Raw genomic sequence first — 16182 nt, 5'->3', positions numbered from 1 at the left:
AGTAAGTGTAATATCTACCTACCTTTCTTTACAGTTGTAATAAGTGCTAACAAAGTGGCCAACCCGTTTAATGTAAAAAGAGCTTAGTGTACAGTCCTGATCAAAAGTTTAAGACCACTTGAAAAATGGAAGAAAATCCTATTTAGCATGGCTGGATCTTAACAAGGTTCCAAGTAAAGCTTCAACATGCAACAAAAAGAAATGGGAGTGAGACAAAACATTTTTTGAGCATTCAATTTAATGAAAACAATGAATAAACTGAAACAGGCAGTTTTTTAGCTGATCAAAAGTTTAGGACCACACCTCCAAAAAAAAAACTAAACCCCCCAAAACAGAAATCCAACTTCCAAACATGAACTCAGTAATGAGTAGCTCCGCCGTTATTGTTTATCACTTCAAAAATTTGTTTCGGCATGCTTGATGCAAGCGTTTCCATGAGGTGAGTGGGAACATTTCTCCAAGTGGTGAAGACAGCCGCACGAAGGCCATCTACTGTCTGGAACTGTTGTCCATTTTTGTAAACTTCCCTTGCCATCCATCCCCAAAGGTTCTCAATTGGATTTATATCAGGGGAACACGCAGGATGGGCGAAAAGAGTGATGTTATTCTCCTGGAAGAAGTCCCTTGTCTTGCAGGCATTGTGTACTGTAGCATTGTCCTGTTGAAAAACCTAGTCGTTACCACACAGACGAGGGCCCTCAGTCATGAGGAATGCTCTCTGCAACATCTGGACAGCCAGCGGCCGTTTGACGCCCCTGCACTTCCTGAAGCTCCATTGTTCCACTGAAGGAAAAAGCACCCCAGACCATTATTGCTCCTCCTCCACTGTAGCGCGTAGAAAACATCTCAGGTGGGATCTACTTGTCATGCCAGTAACGATTGAAACCATCAGGACCATCAAGGTTAAATTTTTTCTCATCAGAGAATAAAACTTTCTTCCACCTTTGAATGTCCCATGTTTGGTGCTCTCTTGCAAAGTCCAAACGAGCAGTTCTGTGGCGTTCAAGGAGACGAGGTCTTTGAAGAAGTTTTTTGTTTCTGAAGCCCTTCAGTATCAGATGCCGTCTGATGGTTATGGGGCTGCAGTCAGCACCAGTAAGGGCCTTAACTTGGATCGAGGATCATCCAGTGTCTTGACGGACAGCCAATTGAATCCTCCGGCTCAGTGCTGATGACATTTTTTTGGGTCTTCCACTTGACTTTTTTGTTCCATAACCCTCAGGATCCTTTAAGAAATTCCAAATGACTGTCTTACTGCGTCCCACCTCAGCAGCGATGGCGCGCTGTGAGAGACCCTGCTTATGCAATTCAACAACCCGACCACGTTCAAAAAGGGAGAGTTTTTTTGCCTTTGCCATCACAACAAGTGGCTACCTGATAGAAAATGACAATGAATCCACATCTTTGCATAGATTTGGCCTTTTAAAGGCATGAGGTCCTAAATTGTGGATCATCTGAAAAACTGCCTGTTTCAGTTTAATTGTTATTTTCAATTAATTGAATGCTCAAAAATGTTTTGTCTCACTCTCATTTCTTCTTGTTGCATGTTGAAGCTCTACTTGGAACCTTGTTAAGATCCAACAATGTAAAATAGGATTTTTTGCCATTTTTCAAGTGGTCTTAAAGAGGACCTTTCACCAGAGGAAAGCCTCTAAACTAACTATACAGAAGTGTAGAGCGGCGACCAGGGATCCCGCTGCACTTACTGTTATCCCCGGGCGCCGCTCCGTTCGCCCGGAATAGCCTCCGGTATGTAAGTAGTTAGGCTCCACCCACTTGATCCTGCCGGCGTCTTCTTCTCCTATGCTGTAGCGCTGGCCAATGGCAGCGCTCAGCTCATAGCCAGGCTATGAGCTGAGCGCTGCGATTGGCCAGCGCTAAAGCATAGGAGAAGGAGACCGCGGCAGGCTCAACTGGGTGGAGCCTAACTACTTACATACCGGAGGCTATACCGGGCGAACGGAGCGGCGCCCGGGGATAACAGTAAGTGCAGCGGGATCCCTGGGCGCCGCTCTACACGTCTGTATAGTTAGTTTAGAGGCTTTCCTCTGGTGAAAGGTCCTCTTTAAACTTTTGATCAGGACTGTACCATAATGTGCCTAAACCTCAATCAATTGCCTTGAAACTTTGCACAACCTAAGATCTCATCTTCCCAAACCTATTCTTGAAGTTTCATGGATTTTGGCTACCTACAAGGCAATTGAGTGACATTAAGCTTGTTTTTTGGGGAGCTTAATGATGCTTAACATACAAAAAACAACTTAGATGTTAACCGATTTCCCCCAAATTTTCTATACTACAAGACTCTCTCTATGCCAACATATACTGAAGACTTTGGGTCATTTGATAAAACATACGAAAAGTTATTCACATTAAACTATTTGATGCCATAGATAAGAATGTGCATACTTAATACCCTCACTACCTCCTCTGTAATGGATTTCTCATGTATTCTTTATTCCAGATGGTGCTTTCTATCATCTATAGGGACATACCGAAAGGTTATGGATATAGGCTGAAGTTTTCCTCCAAGATCACTATTATGTTTTGGTTTATATAGTTTTATAAATAAATGAATACATAAATAAACAATTGTCTTCTTGCAAAGTAAGTTATTGCAATATGAAGGTAACGTTGACAGAAAACAAGCGATATTAAGTCATGTCCTCAATGTCATATTTAAAAAAATATAAATAAAGTGTGCTATATTTTTACTAAAAGCACAGATTTTTTTTCAGGATTTACTTGAATAGATAAGAATCTTATATTATGTGAAGTTTGGGGGAAATCGTTTAACATCTAAGTTGTTTTTTGTAAGTTAAGCCACATTAAGCTCCCCAATAAAGAAGCTTAATGTCACTCATTTGACTTGTGGGTAGCTAAAATCCATGAAACTTCCAGGATAGGTTTGGGAAGCTGGGAACTTAGGTTGTGCAAAGTTTCAAGGCAATTGATTGAGGTTTAGGTACATTATGGTACATTAAGCTCTTTTTACATTAAGCTAAATGTTTTCAAAAAGGAATAAAATAGTTTAATGTGATTAACCTTTGGTATGTTTTATCAAATGACCCCAAATCTTCAGAATAGGTTGGCATAGAGAGAGTCTAGTAGGATGGGAAGTTTGGGGGAAATTGGTTAACATCTGAGTTGTTTTTTGTACGTTAAGCCACATTAAGCTCCCCAAAAAACAAGCATAATGTCACTCATTTGCCTTGTGGGTAGCCAAAATCTATGAAGCTTCCAGGATAGGTTTGGGAAACTGGGAACTTAGGTTGTGAAAAGTTTCAAGGCAATTGATTGAGGTTTAGGCACATTATGGTACATTAAGCTACATTAAGCCATTTTCACGTTAAATGTTTTAGGATGTCCCTCTATAAGTAAGAATGGTAGGAATTGGTTGGAAATGCAGCCAATCTCCAGCCAACTGTTGTCATGTTTGATTTCAGTGGTGGAGGTGTATTCTGAAACACCTACCTTAATACTGACTAGCCCCTATCAGTATTATTTAATGTGCTGACTGCTGACTAGGGCTTGTATGTGCATCATTATGTCAATTATGTAATCTATGTTGGAAGCCCCTGGCCAGCCCTCAAAGGCCCAGATGATACTCAAGTAAGTCACAATTTAGGACACTAACAGAATATTCCAGTTACTAAAAGTTTTCTGATATCTACTGGATAGAACAGGTTAAGGGATAACTAACTCATTTGTGGTTGCCAGACTGCTGAGACTCTCACCATTCCCAAGAATGGCTTGTTCTGTACTCTTATTGGGTGGCATGTCAAGTATAATGCTTGACATTCCATTTATTCTCTTTGGGACTGCCAGAAATAGCCAAAAACTGTACTGACTATCTTTGGTAGTACCATAGAAAATAAATGGAACATCTGACTTCATGATCGACCTGCTCTTCTTTCACAGCATATTCATGGGAATATGAGATGTTCTCAGAATCAGTGAGGGTCAAAGCAGTCACACTCCCACCAATCAGTCAGTTATTTCCGTTCATATTAAGTGGATAGGGGACAAGTTTTAGTAACCAAATACTCCTTTAATCTAGTTCTAGGGTTAATGGATTGTTTTAGTCTAAATGAGCTTCATAATGTACTGTAATATTTATGTAATTATGACATGTTGAAAATATTTGCCTCCAAGAAAATAAATAGTGTAAGAAAATGATATTTGAAGTGAAAACTGAAATAAATAAAGTTTTGTTTGTATTTTTATGGTTTATTTTATTTTTTTCATTACTGACATAACACAGCCTTAGTGCCTCAGGACCTTGCGATATTTTTTTTAATGTTTTAGTTTTTTACCTCCTGCCTTTCCGGAGTCATAACTTTTTTATTTTTTCATTCAAATAGCCGTATGAGGGCTTGTTTTTTGCAAGACAAGTTGTACTTTCTAATGACACTGTTTACTACTGCATACAATGTAGTAGGGGGCTGGAAAAAAAATCCAAATGGGGTAGAATTGGAAAAAATTGCAATTCCACCAGAATTTTATGGGTTTTGTTTTTACAGTGTTTCCGGTGGACTGATGCCCATGGAGTCACCCAAGCCCTCACAGCTGCTGTCCAGGTACATAATGATCTAATGATTTCAATATTAATTATATTAATTAATGCTAGGAGAATGAGGCATTTATGCACCTGTCCATCAGCTGCAGGTTCCCTCCTGAATACAACTGTATCACCGTCCTCAGTATGGTGATAGGGCAGTTTTTTATGCTGCACTGTTATAATTTCTGGGGCGGTATTTTGTGGTTCACTACAGAATTGCTGGCCCTGCCTACTGTTGTAATCCCTGCCTACTTGTGGTTTGTGTTGGCACTACCTACTCATATTGGCCCTACCTTCTGTTAATTTGGACTTGCCTACAACACGGGGACACTTTTAGGCTTTTACAGGGCTGCATTAAGTTCTCAGTCTGCCCTTGCTCCAAACTTTACCTCTCTTGAGCACAAACTCTCTACCATGAACCAGTATATTAAATACAGTTGTGTTCAAAATTATTCAACCCCCAATGCTGTAAAGGGTTTTAGGGAATTTAGTGTACATTTGTAATTGTGTTCAGAATGAAATCTTACAAGGACTTTTTAAAGAACCAAATGCAACTAAAATGACATCAATTGTTTTTGTAATACAGTATTAAATGTTTTTTTGTGATTTCTTCATTGACACAATTATTCAACCCCTTAAAGACTACCACTCTTAAGAACAGAGGTTCATTCAAGTGTTTTCGATCAGGTATTGAAAACACCTGTGGATGTCAAGGAGAAGCAATCAAGCATAATAAGCACCAATTAGGCAGATTTAAAAGGACTGTGATACTCAGCTCCTTCTAGACATTTACTGGTGTGTTTACAAACATGGTGAAGTCAAGAGAATGGTCCAGGAAGACAAGAGAAGAGGTGATTTCTCTTCACAGGAAGGGCAATGGCTATAAGAAGATTGCAAAGATGTTAAACATACCAAGAGACACCATAGGAAGCATCATTCGCAATTCCAAGGCAAAGGGCACTGTTGAAACGCTACCTGGTCGTGGCAGAAAGAAGATGATGACTTCGACTGCTGTGCGCTACCTGAAGCGCAAAGTGGAGAAAAGTCCCCGTGTGACTGCTGAGGAACTGAAAAAAGATTTGTCAGATGTGGGTACTGAAGTTTCAGCTCAGACAATAAGGCGCACACTGCATAATGAAGGCCTCCATGCCAGAACTCCCAGGCGCACCCCCTTGCTGTCTCCAAAGAATAAGAAGAGTCGACTGCAGTATGCCAAAAGTCATATGGACAAACCACAAAAGTTTTAGGATAGTGTTCTGTGGACTGATGAAACAAAATTAGAACTGTTTGGGCCCATGGATCAACGCTATGTTTGGAGGAGGAAGAACAAGGCCTATGAAGAAAAGAACACCTTGCCTACTGTGAAGCATGGCGGGGGGGTCAATCATGCTTTGGGGCTGTTTTGCTTCTACAGGTACAGGGAAGCTTCAGCGTGTGCAAGGTACCATGAATTCTCTTCAGTACCAGGAGATATTGGATGAAAATGTGATGCAGTCCGTCACAAACCTGAGGCTTGAGAGACGTTGGACCTTTCAACAGGACAATGATCCCAAGCATACCTCCAAGTCCACCAGAGCATGGTTGCAGATTAAAGGATGGAACATTTTGAAGTGGCCATCGCAGTCACCAGACTTAAATCCGATTGAGAACCTCTGGTGGGACTTAAAGAAAGCAGTTGCAGCGCGCAAGCCTAAGAATGTAACTGAACTGGAGGCTTTTGCCCATGAAGAATGGACGAAGATACCCGTAGATCGCTGCAAGACACTTGTGTCAAGCTATGCTTCACGTTTAAAAGCTGTTATAACTGGGAAAGGATGTTGTACTAAGTACTAAGATTGAATGTCACTTGGGGGTTGAATAAAACTGATAATGATGTGAGCACAGAAAATACATTTGTGGTTATTTCATTATAAATGTTATGTTATATTTGTCTGACTTACAAGTGCCTCTTTGATTTAATTGTAAACAAGATGACTGAAATGATCAAAATCAATGTCAAACTGGCCAAAACATTCAATTTCAGTGGGGGTTGAATAATTTTGAACACAACTGTATATGAGCAAACATTACAAATGAAGGAATTGATTTTATAGAATGAGAATTTGACCTTAATTTTTTATAAAACTTCAAAAATTCTGTAGAATCAGACCAAAATCAAATGTATAGAAATTAGCTCATCTCTAGATTTCAGGTTCTTTTTATATCCAAGCCACTGGCATCACATGTAGGGTTATGCTTTCTCAACATGATAATATCATGAACTGTAATGACTTCTTCACTTCTATCAGTTTTTCAGTGAAATCAATTTCACATTTCTAGTTTCACACATGCGTGCCACATCTATTTTTGCATATATGTGTTTCTGTTGCAAGTGAAATACAGCTAAGAAGGTCACCTGTGTTGTTCTGCAAATGAAGGGATATGAGCAGACAATTGTCAGGAAAAGTGCATTGACTGAGCCAAATCATATTTATACTTATTTTTCAGAGCTAATTTATGCACAACTTGGTTGCCAAGGAAAAACTCTTTGGCAGAAGATTTAACAAATTACAGACTGATCCGGAACACATAATCTAGTCAGGGGTTATTATTATAATATAATTTATAATCCTTAAATAACTAAAACAAAGTAATCATGAAAAGTAATTAATATAGGCAACCTCAATTTATTACAGCTATTATATTTGTTCAAAATTAACATCACGTAAAAATCATAGTGATATAACACAAAGGAGGAGATTTATCGAGTGGTATTTCGAAGGCAAGTCTTGATCTAGTGTGCAGTGGTGTGAGATGCACCAATATTGTCTTATTAATAATTATGCACCAAAATCTGAACTGAATTGTTTGCTCTAAAAACCTTTAGTAGGCAATGACAAATGTGCATAGCCAACCCACCCCTCACACCTGTCCACCCACGACCTGTATGTTTTTTTTGGTAAGTCCTCCGTGTGCTGCCCGTTGCCATATTGCAGACCGCATTTGCAGATCTGCAATACACGGGCGCCGTTCCGTGGACATTCCGCATCACGGATGCGGACCCATTCACTTCAATGGGTCCCCAAATGTGGAGATGCGTAATGGTGCGGAACAGAAGAGCGGAACGGAGTGCTTCCGTGGGGTTTCGTCCCGTACATGCGTTCTGCAAAAAGATAGAACATGTCCTATCTTTTTGCGAAACGGGTGGATTGCGGACCCATTAAAGTGAATGGGTCCGCGATCCGCTGTGGCTGCCCGACGGTCAGTGTTCGTGCACGGCCACGGGGCGCACACGTTCATGTGCAGGAGGCCTAAGTGTGATAAAAAGGGCAAATTATCATATAGTTTTGTCCAAAATGGGACTCACACAAAAATGTGTGACTTTCTGGTGCCACAATTCTGGCTAGATGTGGTATCAGATTTAAATAACCTGCAACGTTTCCATCTGAGAATAGACTTTTATCAAACTGAATCTGTACAGAAAAACAGAGTAAGGGCTCATTTACATGAACGTGTGCTGCCCGTTGCCGTATTGCGGACCTTATTTGCAGATCCGCAATACACAGGCATCGTTCTGTGTGCATTCCGCATCACGGATGCGGACCCATTCACTTCAATGGGTCCGCAAATCCGGAGATGCGGAACGGTGAGGAACCGAAGCACAGAACGGAACACTACGGAAGCACTATGGAGTGCTTCCTTTCGTTCCGTGCCTCCACACCGCAAAAAGATAGAAAATGCTCTATATTTTTGCGGAACAGACGGATCGCGGACCCATTCAAGTGAATGGGTCCACAATCCTCATGCGGCTGGACCACGGCTGGTGCCGTGCATTGCGGACCGTAATGTGCGGTCCACAGCATGGGCACAGGCTTCACACCCTAAGGCCCCTTTCACACGGGCGTGATTTCCGCGCGGGTGCAATGCATGGGGTGAACGCATTGCATTGCACTGAATCCGGACCCATTCATTTCTATGGTAGGCAAAGAGAGAGTATAGGCGTGCTCAAACCCTGTCACACCAAGCACGGACCACACCAAGAATCACAGCGTTACTTGAGTAAAAAGAGAAAAAGGTCCAGCTCGGTTAAAATGTTACCTTTATTTTTCAGTGCAGATAAAAGCCAGTTACAGTCCAGTCTACATGTTTCGGATCAGAGACAATAGCGATCCTTCCTCCTCCATTCATTTCTATGCGGCTGTGCACATGAGTGATGATTTTTCACGCATCACTTGTGCGTTGCGTGAAAATTGCAGCATGCTCCTCTTTGTGCGTTTTCCACACAACGCAGGCCCCATAGAAGTGAATGGGGCTCCGTGAAAATCGCAGCATGCTCCTCTTTGTGCGTTTTCCACGCAACGCAGGCCCCATAGAAGTGAATAGGGCTACGTGAAAAGCAAGTGCGGATGCGGTGCGATTTTCACGCACGGTTGCTAGGAGACGATCAGGATGGTGACCCGATCATTATTATTTTCCCTTATAACATGGTTATAAGGGAAAATAATAGCATTCTTAATACAGAATGCATAGTACAATATATATATTAATATAAAAATTAAAAATAATTTAACTCACCTTAATCCACTTGCTCACGCAGCCCGGCTTCTCTTCTGTCTTCATCTTTGCTGTGCACAGGAAAAGGACCTGTGGTGACGTCACTGCGTTCATCACATGATCGATCATCATGGTGATGGATCATGTGATGAACCATGTGATGAGCACAGTGACGTCCTCAAAGGTCCTATTCCTCAAAGAAGAAGACAGAAGAGAAGCCTGGCTGCGCGGGCAAGTGGATTAAGGTGAGTTAATTTAATTATATTTTTTTAACCCCTCCAGCCCTATTGTACTATGCATTCTGTATTAGGAATGCTATTATTTTCCCTTATAACCATGTGTGAAGGACTTTTATGCAATTGCCTATATGCTTCAGTTTAATTCTCTCCCTGCTATTTTAGGTCTATATTGTTCGGTTCCAAATGTCAAGAAGGAATGTATTTGTGTACTGAACAGGGATGTTGAGATTATGTTTGTATGTGGAATAGAAAGTACTTTTCTGAAATTGTTAAAAATTGTAAATGTTCTGGCCAGCAGATAATTGAGCTGTGTGTATTGTTAAAACTCAATTATCTAGCCTGGCCCAGAGGAGGAGTTTTAGGATAATTGAGCTGTGTGTATTGTGAAAACTCAATTATCTAGCCTGGCCCAGAGGAGGAGTTTTATGCTGCATAAATTGTGAGTTCTGTGTACCAGTAAATCAGTCTTGTTCCAGCATTAAGTTTTGACTCATGTGTGGATTATTCGGCGATTCCAGGGATATTCCTACTCGTGGAATATTGGGTGATTTTCTTTTATAAGAAGAAGGGAATGCTTGACGGGGATATTTTGTACTACCGTCACAACTGGTTGGCAGCAGCGGAATTTTCCCTTCTACTTTCCTTTACACCAGGATTCCAAGCAGACACTGGGAACAGTGAATGGAAGGCTGGTACACCCTGCTTAAAAGAAATACACTGAAAGAACTACTGGAAGTCCGTGGAAGGATTGCTAGCAACAAAACCAAGCGGTACAAGAGATGGGGACACCAGTGATTCAGGAGGAGGAATCACCAGCCAACAAGGCAATGAGAGAGAAGCTAGCATGGTTCGGTCCGAACCCAACGGCGGATGTGGTGCTGAAAGTGATGAACCTGTTAGCGGAGGAGGCTAAACAAATAAGAGACGCAGAGCTACAGTTAAAACTGGCAGCAGTCCAACAAGCAGCCGCACATTCTCCAAACAGTGAGTACAGTACAGCAGACACAAGGAAGATTCCGTTTAGCGCTTTTAAAGCTTTTGATGAAAAAGATTGTGACATTGATAATTACCTGGCAGATTTTGAGCGACAATGTAACCTGCACCGAATAGATAGAGGAGAGTGGGTCTCAATATTGTCAGGCAAACTGTCAAGCAAAGCTTCTGATGCTTTCCGGACCGTGCCAGAGCAGGAGATCCATAGCTACGCCAGGGTTAAAGAAGTGCTCCTGGCTCGTTATGCAGTAACCACAGAGTCCTACCGACAAAAGTTCAGGGACTCACGCAAAACCACGAAAGACTCTTACGTGGAATGGGCATGCCAGTTATCCCTGTCGGCCTCTAACTGGGTCAACAGCAGCCAGGCCACCACCACAGAGGACATTTTGCAACTAATGCTCCTGGAACAATTTTACGATCACATCCAGACGGATGTCAAAGACTGGGTGAGAGATCGCAGGCCCATGACTCTACCAGAGGCCGCTAAGTTGGCGGATGAATATGCGGATACTCGCAAGACGAACCCGGTCACACCACGGGTACAACCTCCACGACCAACGGTGCCCTCACACCAACCAGCCTCTAGATACCAACCTCCTAACAGACCGGTGACATCTAGCCCTCGCTATCCACGCCAGGAGGACAATGAACAACGCTGCTTCCGGTGCAAACAACTGGGTCACTACAAGCAGAATTGCCCCATGGACAACAACACCAGGTCAAATTGGTCTCGACCTGGGTACCGCCCACCAGCAGCATCCCATTGTGTAGACTCGGCTTGGGATCCCCAGGAACTGGGTCAGGAAGAACCATTGGGCACCCTTTACGAAGCCCTCATGGTACAATCTGTTATTACGGACAACAGGAAACACCATTGTCAGCTGGTCATGGTTAACGGAAAAACCTCCCGGGGATTAAGAGACAGTGGGGCAACCATCACGTTGGTACAAAGACACCTTATTAAGGCATCAGAGAAACCGGGGAAATCAATTGCTGTGAGAGTGGCAGGGGGGCAGTATACCGTATTCCTACTGCACAGGTACACCTAGACTGGGGTGCTGGAGCTGGCAATGTTCATGTGGGCGTCATGAAAGACTTGCCTTCTGAAGTCATCTTGGGCAACGACATTGGCCCCCTGACTTTGGCGTTCGCCTCTACCCCCGCTCAGGAGGCCCACGCAGTAACCACCAGAGCACAAAGTCACGCTGCCGAGAGCCATCCGCTTCCTACTGAGACCCAGGTAAGCCAACCCCACCTACCCTTGACTGTAGAACCCCTACCCTGGGACACCCCAGAGGACTTTGGGCGGGAGGTGACCGGAGACCCTTCCCTCAGAAAGTATCGAGAGAAAGCCAGGAGGGGCCAAGGGGGGTTAGAGAAGGAGCAATTTATCTGGGAGAAAGGCCGCTTGTACAGGCTCACCGAGACCAGGGGTAATACACCAGGGCCTAAGCAAAAACGCCAGCTGGTAGTTCCCCGGAAATACCGGCAGGAGTTATTGAGGATTGGGCACCACGTACACTTGGCAGGCCATTTGGGAATACGCAAGACAGGGTATCGGATAACCCAGAACTTCTTCTGCCCTGGGGTGTCCGACGACATCAGGGCGTATTGTCAAACGTGCGAGGTATGCCAACGTATAGGTAAAAAGGGAGACCACCCAAAGGCTAAACTAGTTTCCATGCCCATTATTGAAGAACCGTTCACAAGGGTAGCCGTGGACATTATAGGGCCCCTGGCCCAACCTAGCCGTTCCGGCAAGCGGTATATACTCACCATAGTAGACTACGCCACCCGTTACCCCGAAGCGGTAGCTCTCTCTAACATACAGGCTGAGACCGTAGCAGAGGCCCTAGTTAAAGTATTTTCCCGAGTAGGCTTTCCCAAGGAGGTTCTGTCCGACCAAGGTACCCATTTCACGGCCGAGGTAACCCAGCAGATATGGAAAACCTGTGGAGTTAAATCCCTGACTAGCTCCCCATACCATCCCCAGACTAACGGCCTGTGCGAGCGCTTCAACGGAACGCTAAAGCAAATGTTGAAGTCGTTCACGGGGGCATACAAGGATTGGGAGCGATTCCTGCCACACCTTCTCTTTGCCTACCGAGAGGTGCCGCAGGAATCTACCGGATTCTCACCCTTCGAACTTCTCTATCGGAGGCGGGTGAGGGGGCCCTTAGATCTCATCAAGGATCACTGGGAGGGGCAGACAGAGATTGAGGGGACCCCGGTTGTACCTTATGTCCTGGAGCTGAGGGACCGCATGGAGGAATTAGCCCAGACAGTGCGAGAGAACCTCCAGGCGGCCCAACAGCGCCAGAGGGTATGGTATGACCGACGGGCTAGGCACCGGACCTTTCAGATAGGCCAAAAGGTCATGGTATTAAGGCCGGTCCGAACAGACAAGCTCCAGGCCGCCTGGCAGGGCCCCTATAAAGTTATAGGACAGATATGCGACACTACCTACACGATAGCCAGCTGCGAGGATGAAGATGTGAAACGAACCTTTCACATCAACATGCTCAAGACCTATCAGGAACGGGCAGAGGAGGTAGCCGCTATCTGTGCACCAGCAGGAGAAGACACAGAGACCCTACCCCTTCCCGACCTATTGGGCAGTAACGAAGGGATGACCCAGATAAAGAAAGTCCAGCTAGGTGAACAGTTGGAGCTGCAAGAGCGGGCTCAAGCTGTACGCTTACTAGAAACAAAACAGGCCACATTCTCTCAGGAGCCTGGATACACACTCCTAGCCATACACAAGGTAGAGACTCCAGGACAGGCACCCCTGAGACAGCCTCCCTACCGTATCCCCGAAGCAGTCCGGGAAGGGATGCGGAAGGAAATAGATGAGATGCTTCGGCTAGGCGTAATCGAACCCTCAGAAAGTCCTTGGGCCTCGCCGGTAGTCTTAGTGCCAAATAAGGATGGGACAACCCGCTTCTGTGTAGATTACCGGCGCCTCAACGACAAGACAGTTACGGACGCCTATCCGATGCTACGGATGGACGAGCTGCTTGACCGTATCTCTGCAGGGAAGTATCTGACCACAATAGACCTATGCAAGGGATATTGGCAGATTCCCCTAGCAGAAGATGCCATACCCAAGTCGGCCTTCATCACCCCGTTCGGCCTATACCAATTCCGGGTTATGCCGTTCGGGATGAAGAACGCCCCGGCCACCTTCCAACGGATGGTGGATCAGTTACTTAGGGGTCCCCAGAGCTTTGCATGCGCTTACCTGGATGAGATCGCCATCCACAGCGATACCTGGGAAGCGCACCTAGAGCACGTAGGGGTAGTATTAGATAGGATCAGGGGGGCCGGGCTGACCCTGAAACCCGACAAATGTCACTTGGGTATGGCGGAGGTACAATATTTGGGCCACCGAGTAGGATGTGGTAAGCAACGGCCGGAGCCGGCTAAGATCGAGGCCGTTGCCAATTGGCCCACTCCCCACACCAAGACACAAGTCATGGCTTTCTTAGGCACAGCCGGCTATTACAGACGCTTTGTACCCGACTATAGCGCCCTGGCCAAACCCCTGACTGACTTGACCAAAAAGAAGCTACCCCTAGTCCTGTGAGAGGTGGCTTTCCAAGCACTAAAGACTGCTCTGGTTAATGCTCCGGTGTTGGTTACCCCAGATCCTAACAAAAGATTTATTGTCCACACAGACGCTTCAATGTTTGGACTGGGGGCAGTACTAAGCCAGATCGGGGAGGATGGAGGAGAGCACCCTGTGGCATATCTGAGTCGGAAGCTGTTGCCAAGGGAGGTCAGTTATGCCACCATTGAAAAAGAGTGTTTGGCCTTGGTATGGGCACTCAAAAAGCTCACACCTTACCTTTATGGCCGGGCGTTCACTCTCATCACAGATCACAACCCCTTGGTGTGGCTTAACCGGGTTTCAGGGGACAACGCCCGTTTGCTACGCTGGAGCTTGGCCTTACAGCCCTATGACTTTACGATTCATTATCGCCCAGGCAAGCAAAACGGGAATGCCGATGGATTGTCACGCCAAACGGATTTAACCTCGGACTAAAAGCTCTGAACCCGTCAACCCTACTGGACCAGGAAAGGTCCAACCGAGTTGCCGGAGCAGGGAGAAAAAGGGGGGCCATTGTGAAGGACTTTTATGCCATTGCCTATGTGCTTCAGTTTAATTCTCTCCCTGCTATTTTAGGTCTATATTGTTCGGTTCCAAATGTCAAGAAGGAATGTATTCGTGTACCGAACAGGGATGTTGAGATTATGTTTGTATGTGGGATAGAAAGTACTTTTCTGAAATTGTTAAAAATTGTAAATGTTCTGGCCAGCAGATAATTGAGCTGTGTGTATTGTTAAAACTCAATTATCTAGCCTGGCCCAGAGGAGGAGTTTTAGGATAATTGAGCTGTGTGTATTGTGAAAACTCAATTATCTAGCCTGGCCCAGAGGAGGAGTTTTATGCTGCATAAATTGTGAGTTCTGTGTACCATTAAATCAGTCTTGTTCCAGCATTAAGTTTTGACTCATGTGTGGATTATTCGGCGATTCCAGGGATATTCCTACTCGTGGAATATTGGGTGATTTTCTTTTATGAGAAGAAGGGAATGCTTGACGGGGATATTTTCTACTACCGTCACACCATGTTTTAAGGGAAAATAATAAATCTACGTAACACCTAACCCAAACCCGAACTTCTGTGAAGAAGTCCGGGTTTGGGTCTGGGTACCAAACATGCCGATTTTTCTCACGCGTGTGCAAAACGCATTACAATGTTTTGCACTCGCGTTAAAAAATTGTGCATTTTCCCGCGACGCAACCGCATCTTATACGGGCCAAAAACATGACGCCCGTGTGAAAGAGGCCTAAGTATAAGACTAAGTTCACACTTCAGTTATTTGGTCAGTTATTTCCATTATTTATTGTGAGCCAAAACCAGGTGTGGGTCAAAAACACAGAATAAGTGCAAATCAAATCACTACATCAGATCTCTGAGAAGGCTTCACTATTGGTTTTAACTCTCAGTAACTGATGGAAATAACTGACCAAATAACTGAAGTGTGAACTCAGCCTAAGGGCTTGTTCACACGACCACGTGAAGCCCGTGCCCATGCTGTAGACTTCAAATTGCGGTACACAATGCACTGGCACCGTCTGTGGGGCAGCCGCATGGGGATCCCAGACCCATTCACTTGAATGGGTCCGCGATCTGTCCATTCCACAAAAAGATAGAGCAAGTTCTATCTTATTGCGGCATTGAACGTCACCCCAGAAAGCACTCCGTAGTGCTTCCGTAGTGTTCCGTTCCGCGCCGTTACTCATCTCTGGATTTGCGGACCCATTGAAGTGAATGGGTCCGCATCCGTGATGCAGAATGCACATGGAACGGTGCCCGTGTATTGCAGATCCGCAAATGCAGTCCGCAATACGGCAACGGAGAGCACACGTTTTGGGAATGAGCCCTAAGGGTCCAGTCACACGTCCACAACTGTTTTGCGGTCCGCAACACATGGACAAATGGGCGGCACTATGATAGAAATGCCTATTCTTGTCCGTGGCTACGGACAAGAATAGGATATGCTCTATTTTTTTGCGGGGCCGCGGAATGGAAGTGCTGATGCGGACAGCACACGGTATGCTGTTCACATCTTTTGCGGCCCCTTTGAAAATGAATGGGTCCGCACCTGTTCATCAAAATTGTGGAAGGGATGCGGACCCATTATGCAGACATGTGAATGGATCCTCACAGATACACATAAGATGGGAGCTTTGGGAGATTTCTTTGTTTTTTTTAATGTATTGTTGTCTTTATTTGTTTTACATTGCATTATCTTCTGCTATGTAGCTATCTTGCTCCCTTACAGC

Source organism: Bufo bufo, chromosome 1 (assembly GCF_905171765.1).
Source record: "Bufo bufo chromosome 1, aBufBuf1.1, whole genome shotgun sequence".
In the NCBI taxonomy this organism is placed as follows: Eukaryota; Metazoa; Chordata; class Amphibia; order Anura; family Bufonidae; genus Bufo; species Bufo bufo.
The sequence above is the reverse complement of the archived record's forward strand: the minus strand, read 5'-3'. Positions refer to the sequence as shown.